The sequence below is a fragment of the Megascapheus bottae genome, chromosome 3 (genome assembly GCF_031878675.1).
Source record: "Megascapheus bottae isolate mThoBot1 chromosome 3, mThoBot2.hap1, whole genome shotgun sequence".
Lineage (NCBI taxonomy): Eukaryota > Metazoa > Chordata > Mammalia > Rodentia > Geomyidae > Megascapheus > Megascapheus bottae.
In genome coordinates, this window is record NC_143511.1 from 77,365,788 (window position 1) to 77,375,127 (window position 9,340).

The 9,340-nt window shown below is 38.1% G+C and overlaps 1 pseudogene; it reads left to right on the forward strand.

The window, feature by feature from the left end:
• The first annotated feature begins 6,460 nt into the window (after window positions 1–6,460).
• On the forward strand, window positions 6,461–6,606 carry LOC150065848 (thymosin beta-15A pseudogene; annotated as a pseudogene).
• Window positions 6,607–9,340: the final 2,734 nt, after the last annotated feature.

Sequence of the window (9,340 nt, forward strand, 5' to 3'; positions counted from 1 at the left end):
CTAAAATAGAATAAACAAGATAAAAAGTATACTATTAAACCACTTAAGAAAGTCAGGAAGGAAAATGTTTCATTGGCCTAAGGATATGTCATTCTGGATTTTGTCTGACATTGCCATCTGACATGAATGGTTTTCATCAATATCCCTCATTAGAGTTCCAGGGACAGACTCTTGTGAAGAGAGGAAAAGGAGAAAAGTTGGGCTTCTAATTGTGCCATGGCCTCTGAAACTACAAAAAGCTCAACATTATGATGAGCGTCTTCCCATATTATTCTATCAGAAATATTCATTAACCTCTGTGAGCCTCAGTTTCCTCATCTGAAAGCAGATAAAACAGCATGGCCTACCTTAGAGTCATATTGAGTTAAAAGAGATCATTCAAGCAAAGTGTGCTCTCTATTGTTTAGTGCATGTCAAAAAAAAAGTAGATATTACTGCCATTATCATCACACATGGGGTTATTCATTTCAATAGCATCTTGAAATGATACATCGTATATTGAAATAATGACAGTGTCTGATTACAATAACTACTAATATATATTTTAGAGCCAGTATTTACCAGTCACAAAGCACCAAACACCTACCCTCTGTTTTATCAGAACCATGGACATTTGATTTGAGTTTTTGTTCTGTTCTAAGACTAGCTACTTACCACCATCTCAGAGTATAGAATGGGATAGGACACAGTGCAATTGACAATGCAGGAAGAGTAAATCTGAGTCTTTTTGTGAGGTACGAGTAACTATTTACTTGATTTGGAAAGGATTTCTTTTAAACTGTAAACTGAATCACTTCTTACTGAAATCCACCTTTCATAAGATATTGTTGATTTCAACCAATAAATTGGAGCCTCTTGTTCTGAGTTGTTTTGAGTTTGTTACAGACAACCTACAACTCAGAAATGAAAAGATGAAGCCTCTCTCCAGGAGACTCATTGGCTAGTGGCCAGTTCTCACAAGGAATCCGTTTATGTAAGAATAGAGCAATGTCATGGAGAGCGATGCATCCAGAGGCTATAAACTAGTGGTTTAATTAGCCTGAAGATACATATGATTTTGACTTCATCCCTGTGGTTCAGTCTATTCTAAGTTAAATAAATGCTCTTAGCTTAACAAATTTAGGAATGTGTATTTCATATCAAACAAGAAATTGTTGGGGTTTTTTTCCCCCTTTACCTGGGCCTCTCATGCCTACTTAGCAGCCGTCAGTTAAATGTGAGCAGTGATCACCTCTCTGTAATGCTCCAGAGCTCTCCAATTTCCTATAGTTGGAAGTGTTTCATCATTACTATCTGGTCCCAGGTGTTTGTGGCTCCAAGAATCTGAAGTGGTGATCCCACAAAGAAGTGTAATGTGCCCAGAGAGAAGGGAACTGGGGGAAATGGAAATTTACAAAATGAGTGTCACATAGGTTTTATGATAAGTAGATATAGACAGATATAGATATGGCTATAAATAGATCATGAATAGGGAGCTATTCAATATTAGTCCTCTATTCCTACATATGTAAGTATATGCAAAATACAAATATATATGAAAAATTATATATAAGAATTTATTCTTATAAGTGGCAAAAGTATGTGACACCATTGGCTTTTTTACAAATGAAGCTATGATTTAAAAAAATATTGTAAAGGTGATATACAGAGGGGTTACAGTTCTAAAGGTCAGGTATTAAGTACATTTCTTTCAGAACAGTGCCACTTCTTCCCTCATTGTCTCCCAGTATTATCCCTCCCACATCCTCATCCACAACCTATACAGTTCATTTCCAACATAGTGTCTAGTGACACTATGCTGCATTAGTTCACCTTTTATTCTGTGCTTCCCCTTCCCCTCCCTAAGTCAGATAAACCTCCAGATAAGACAAAAGGTACTGAAATTAAAAACAGCAACAAGATAAGAAAAACAAAAGAGAAAAAATAAAACCAAGTAAAATTTAAAAGCCTCTTGTTCCCATTTCTTGAAGTTCTTTTTGATACACGTCATATTCTATGATCAGATGCACATAGCGATTGAACCCTGTCATCCTCAGAGATTTTTTAATAGCCTAACTGGAAAAAGCAAAAAAAAAAATACTTTTAATATAGAAGAGGAAAACAATCCAATAAGGGTTAATTTCACATCAGACAACACAGAATATGTTTAAATAAACTTTGGAAAAAATCAGCTCAACAAAAAAGCAGTCTTCGATATAGCATGTAATATTAAATAGTAGTATGCCATGTATTCGTTCTCTTTACTTTTTCTTTTATCTGTCAAGGTAAATGATTATTAAGGAATGAAGATATTTCTTTTTTCTTTTCCTCCCTCCCTAACTCACTCATAAACCTAGCGGTGAAAACCACTAGGGACAGTGGTGATGTTAGAAGGATTGAGATCACAATGTAGTCATCAGGAAGGCATAGCACGATTAGCAGCTACCCCTCACATACCTGGGAAAGTCCAGGGAAAGTCATGTAATCAGACATTGGACTGGATATACACTAAGGAATCGACTTAAGAAAATCCATGTAGATGTCCCTTAAGCCCTGAATTTCACCTAGCAGATACAATTTGCTCAGTTTTCAAATGGATAATGTAGGGATGAAAGATAATTACCCCCAGACTCAAATTATTCCCCTTCCAGTAAGTGGAACAGAAACTCAGCTTGACTCAAAGATAAGAGTTTCGAACCCAGAGGATACCTAAACAGGAAAGAACAGTTAATAACTCACCTTATCTGAAAGGAACTTCTGGACCCTAATTAACAATTGTTTGTGGTTTTCGCAACTGTAGAATGTCTCCCCCCCACCCCAACTTGCCTAGCAACTGTTTGTGATTTTTGCCTTTAAATTGACTGTGTGAAACCTATCAACCCCTCCCAGTCTGGCTGCCCAGTGCCTGCGGAAGAGTTCCTTGCCTGGCTCGAATCCCGCAATAAAACCTTGCTGTTGCATTTCAGACTCCTCGACCTCGGTGGTCTTCTTTGGGGGACCCCTCCTCTGGGCACAACAGATAAAAGCACACCAGAAATAGCCCTGTAGTATCGGGATCCAAGGAAAGACCTTGGTCAGGATGTGGGAGGTACCTAGATAAAGACTTGAGGGGAATGGGAGATGAATGGAGTCTAGAGTGTGTTAGTCCAGAGGGGGCAGCAGAAGCCAGGCACAGTAAAGTGACTGAGATGAATTCAGGTGGCCTCCACTTCAGCTCTCGGAGGTCAATGCCAGCTTCCAAGTGAGCAGATGGGGGAGAAAACCTGGAGCTTAAATGACAAGGCAGAAGTGGTTTTAACCAAGATGCACTTGTACCATGTGGAGAGAAAAGTATGGCTTTTCATTTGCTTTTAAATCGTTCTTCTCACCATCTTGAACTTCCTGACCTAAGCCAACAAATACACCCAGAGAGAGAACAGTAAATTGCACATCTCTTGCTGACCTGGGAAGGCTTCAGCCCAGCACCTGGCTATTTTCATGCAACCCCCTGCCAGTGTTTATTTCTACCTCTTGGAGGAAAGCTTGTTAGAGTACAATTAACTCATCAGCTACTATTAGCAAGTACTAATGACTGCCAGGGTTTTCTGGGAAATGAGAAAGCTCTTACTGCCCTTCCCAGAACAGTCTTCCTCCAGCCTGGGCGATGCTTATTCAGAACCATAAGCATGAATAAGGGAAAGGTAGTCATGTTTAGCAGTGTCTGCTGTAGGGAGCCCAGTGATGGTAAAGGAAAATCACAGAGCAGACCCAGCTTTCATCTCCCTGGAGTATAGAGACTGCCTTCTTCCCACAGAGTCCAGCACACTGCCCTCTAAGTCTTCCAGATGATTTTCTCTCTCCGCTCCCCATCTCCCTCTCCATCACCTTTTTTTCTGTCTCTGTCTCTCTTACTCTGTCTCTCTCTGTCTGTCTCTGTCTTTATTTCTCTCTTTTTCTCTCTCCCTCTCTCCTTCTCATGCTAACCTTAATCCTGTTGTATATCCTCCTCATCATTTGCTGGCTATGTGGGCAGCTGGTATTACATCATTCATTATACTTCCTTTAAAAAAAAAACACCTAAGATTATAATCACCATTTGATCCTTATATACAGAACAGAATGGAAGTCTATTTATAAGAAAGATATCAGGACCAGGAGTTTGGCCTAGTGGTACAGTGCTTGCCTAGCATGCACGAAGACCTGGGTTCGATTCCTCAGTACCACATACATAGAAAAAAGCCAGAAGTGGTGCTGAGGCTCAAGTGGTAGAGCTCTAACCTTGAGAAAACAAACCCAAGGACAGTGCTCAGGCCCTGAGTTCAAGCCCAGGACTGGCAAAAAAAAAAAAAAAAGAAAGAAAGAAAGATATCAGTATATTTATGTTTATTTCAGCACTATTAACAATGGCCAAGGTAATATAATCAAGTTCCCATGGAAAGTTAAATAATATATATTATATAATACATATTACATACAATATATATTATATAAAATATTATAGATATATAGGTATAAATATAGATATGTAGATAAAATAGAGTATTACTCTTCCATCAAATGAAATTAAATTTGGCAGGAAAATAGGCAAACTGGATATCATCATGATAATGAAATAAGCCAGATTCAGAAAATGAGATATTGCATGTTTTTGTCTTATTATGAAACATAGATTTTAATGATAAGAGCCAAAAGACCATTAAGGAAGAGAAATGGAACAGAAGAATGGAAAAGAAGGGACAAGAGAGACAAGAGAGAGTTATAGGGTGTCTTTTTTTTTCTTTTTTTTTTTTTTGCCAGTTTTGGGCTTGCGCTGAGGGCCTAAGCACTGTCCTTGGGTTTTGTCAAGGCTAAAGCTCTAGCACTGGGACCACGGCACCACTTCTGGCTTTTTTCTATGTATATAGTACCAAGCATGCTAGGTAAGCACTCTACCACTAGGCCAAATTCCCGAGCGTTACAGGGTATCTTACACACATATATTGAAATAGGGATGCTGAATCTAAACCAGTGCCATTTTGGTCACGTGGTACATGATAAGGTATTGGGTTTAGCTGAAACCATCTTGTCTTTATGGTGGAGGCAGGGAAGTTCCACCTTCCAGACAATGGGCATGCCTGAATTCCTAGATGCAGGGTTAAGGACTTTGACAATAAGTTACTGTACATGCCAGTTTTGGATCATGAGCGCTCCAACTCCTTATAATCCTGCCCCTCTGACCTGACCCTATTTAAGCCTGAACCAGCTCTGGTGCCACTACACCATGCCTTGTATCTTGTCTCCTGTTTCCTGACTCTTCTGCAGTCACCATGGCTTCCTACTTCAGCTTTCCATTGAGGCTAATCTGGTTCCATGATATTGTTTTTCTGATTTTTCTTTCCTGGTCAGCCCTGACCACTTAGTTTTCTGTCAGTAGTAAGTGTATTTGTAGATATGCGAGTCTTTGAGACAAGACAGGACTCTGCCTGCATTCACCAGCTTTTCAATAAAGACTCCCAATTTAATTTAATCAAAATGTGGCTTCCCAGTTTTTTCAGCATACCATGGTATGAAATGTCATAATGAAGCTGAGCGTGGACGTACACACTGTAATCCCAGATACTCAGGAGGCAGAGATGGGAGAATGCTGTTTGTAGTTAGCCCGGGAAAAATGAAAAAAAAAAAAAAGATAAAATGGCATAATTCAAGTGATAGGCTAAGTGGTGTAATCTGCAGTACCTGAAGTAAAACAATAAAGAAATGTCATGATGAAACCAACTATTCTGCACAATCAATATACATGAGCAAAAATGAATGGAGAAGAGAGCAGTAAAAGTTCAACAAAATAAATGCCAGGAAGAAGGCCCTTGAAAGAGGTAGTGTGGGGTCTAGGAGAATTATATAAACAAATGAAAAGAAGAGGGTATAATTCATCCATGAATTTAATGTAGGCCCTACAAAATTAAAAAGAGTCAGAGAAGGGATGGGAAGGGGAGGAATGGATGAGAATGTTGATCAAGATGCAATGTAGTCATAAACTGTTTTGTACAACTGATTGAAGAGAATTTAAAAAAAGCAAAATAAGTGAAATCAAGCTTGAACAATGAGAACACAGTAAATATTCTGGGAATATTGTAATGGTATTTTTTAGTAAAAGACCACTATCCATTTCTTAAGTGTACTAAGAATAAGGACACAGAGTGATTGGGACAGTACATAATTTGTGGAGTTCTGTTTTATAAAATGATAAAATTTGAGGGAACTGTTACATAACTGTATTGTGTGTGCTACATATGCATATAGCACAAATAAATTATAAACTTTAAAACAGCTGGCATAGTAAGTTCAGTAATACAGTTTTTGCTGTGATAGAATACCAAAAAAGTAAAATATGAAGAAGAAAATACCATTAACATTTCACAGTTATAAAATCATAAATTTGACCCAATCTCCCCTGTGCCAACAAGCGTTCTCCGTCCACCAAGGTCTTTGTGAGAATCACCAGGATTCCAGCCTCTTACTGAAGATGAATGATAACACAGACATGTCCAAAGTGGAGATGTTTGACGCATCAAAATTGAAGAAAACTAATACTGAAGAGAAAAAAAAAAACCCACTCTTCCCTCAAAGGAAACTATCCAGCAGGGGAAAGAGTATGTCCAAACATCCTAAAATGGGGATATCCTCTCAAGAACAAGCATCAACACCACCTGGGAGGCTTGTTTTTGTTAACCTTTGTGTAGCAATTTGAGGCACCTGCCAATGGTTTCCTTACCATGTTCCCTAAGAGGTCTGCAGTAGTCAAGTTCCCTTAAGTTTTTTTTTTTTTTTTTTTGTGACAGTCCTGGGGCTTGAACTCAGGGCATGAGCACTGTCCTTGGATTTTCTTCAGGGTTAGCACTCTACCACTGAAGCCACAGCACCACTTCAGGCTTTTCTATAGATATGTGGTACTGAGGAATCCAACCCGGGTCTTTGTGCATGCTAGGCAAGCACTCTACCACTAGGCCAAACTCCCAGCCCCCTTAAGTTTGTTTTCAAGGGGAAATTCCAGAGAGCAGATGCAGATCACAATAATCTTAGCCTTGATGACTCTTGTGTGTAACAGAACAAGCCAGTTTTAGCCCAGTAGGTGCCTTCATTGCTTCACAAATCAATAAAAAGTTGGATGCTTTTGCAAAAGAAAAAGTCATAGATTTAAGAGAACGGATGTATCTTTCACAGAGCCTTTTAGAAAATGCTTATAATCAATAAATCACTCTCTAATAAATAACCATTATAGTTTTCCCCAAATATCCCTTCTGGACTGCTTAGTTTCTCCTTGTCTTTTTTTCATAAATGGGATAATGGATTGAATTTTGTTTAGAAACAAAGATATATCATATACACCTGGAAACTATGAACATTTTATTCTATGTTGAAAAAGCATCTTTATGGACATAAGTTGTTGGCCTGAAATGAGAATTTACTAGCTTAAAAATCTATGATTATAGTAGAGGATGATTTGGAACTATTTGAAGACTCCAGGAATGACACAAATGCCATGGAAGGCAAAGGCCTGAACAATGTGTTCACAAACCAAGGAAAGCCATGTTTCCAGTCATCATCAAAAAGTAAGAAAGATAAATGAATATCATTTTCTCTCAGCCTTTAGGAGTTTCCAAGCCTGCATATATGTTACTTTCCAACGTTTGGCCTCTGGAACTGTGAGAGGGTGTGTGTGTGTGTGTGTGTGTGTGTGTGTGTGTGTGTGTGTGTGTGTGTGTGTGTGTGTATGTGTATGACCATTTAGCATAGGATTATTTGTTATGGCACTTCTAGAATACAAATAATTTCACATTCAAGTATTCATTGAAATCAACATATTAGTACCTGGCATATCCTACAGTAGTGATTTACTGCTGATTAATATTTTGCTTTAAAACTTTGAATGTAACTGTGAACCTTTATCTGGTAAAGGGCATCTGTCCAATGTAGCTTTTATGTCTTGTTACAAAGTGAGCATCTAATAAGCCCAATCATGAGTCTAAAACTTCTTTCATTTGCATCTTCAATGATTCATAAACTGAAAACAAAGATATGGATGGGCATTATAGACAGAAAGGAGAAATATTGAAAGACTGATAATTGAGACTAGGGAAATAGAAATATAGGGTTAGAGCATGATAAAATGTTTAGAAGGATTTGTAGCGTGTGGTAAATATTGTGAGCTTTACCTTTTAATTACTAGGGACCCCTCATAAATATTGTATAGGGGAATCACAAGAGGCTCCTAAAATATGTCTGAGCAAATTGCACTTTTGAAGTTGATTTGGCACCATACAGAAATTAGATTTTTTTTCACAATAAAATTATCATGTATAAACCATGTGGTCTAAGTTGGGACAAGTATTAACACTTGAACTATAACAGTGCAGATGACTACAGGAAAAATTTTGAGGATATATGGGCCATTAAAAATTGAAGTCTTTCTGTTTAGTTCCAAAGATGCTATAATGCATTTTCAATATTTTTTTGCAAGGAAAGAATTATGGGGCTGGCAGTTTTGCCTAGTGGTAGAGTGCTTGCTTAGCACAAAGACCCAGATTCCATTCCTCATTACCACATTCATAGATAAACCCGGAAGTGGTGCTGAGGCTCAAGTGGTAGAGCTCTGTCCTTGAGAAAGCCCAAGGACAGTGCTCAGTCCCTGAGTTCAAGCCCAGGACTGGAAATAAAAAAGAATTAGGTTGGCCCTTATGTACCAAGGTATATAAAAATCGCTTAGATAACAGTATTCTCACATATGAAGTTAGATTTTAAAAGTATACGTAAATATAAACAGCCATTGGACCTTAGAGGCCAGTCTGTTTCTCATCTCTGTCTCTCTTTCTTTCTGTCTCTTTTGTTCTGATCTCCTCATTCCCTCTTCCACTTTTCTTTCTTCACATATCTCCAATTTCTCTACCTTTTCACAAGGTCAAACTGTGGCATATTTGAGGATCCCTGTAGAGGAAAAAAAAAACCAATGCACATCATTTCCTATCTGTTATAGCGATGATGGTAGCATGGAAAATTCCAAGAAATAGGTGCAATGGGAAGGAGTTAATCAATTTGCAAAGTTATGAATTTCAGAGAAAAACAAGACCTAGATGATATTTACTATATACTCTTGGCTAAGTCCCTAAATAAAACTGAGCCAAATTTCCTCCCTCTTTAACCTGGTAAGAAGACCAACCTTACAAAGGTGGTACTTGAATGATACAATACATGATTCTTTTGACATAATGTTATTTTTTTTCTGAAATCATTGAGGCTCTTTCATTTATGAAGTGGATGGGAGAAGATGGAAAGGAGAGGGATACATTCGTGCCAGAAGAAAGAGTTTGTAACAAGAAGCACAAGCACTGTCATCTTCTGAGATAAC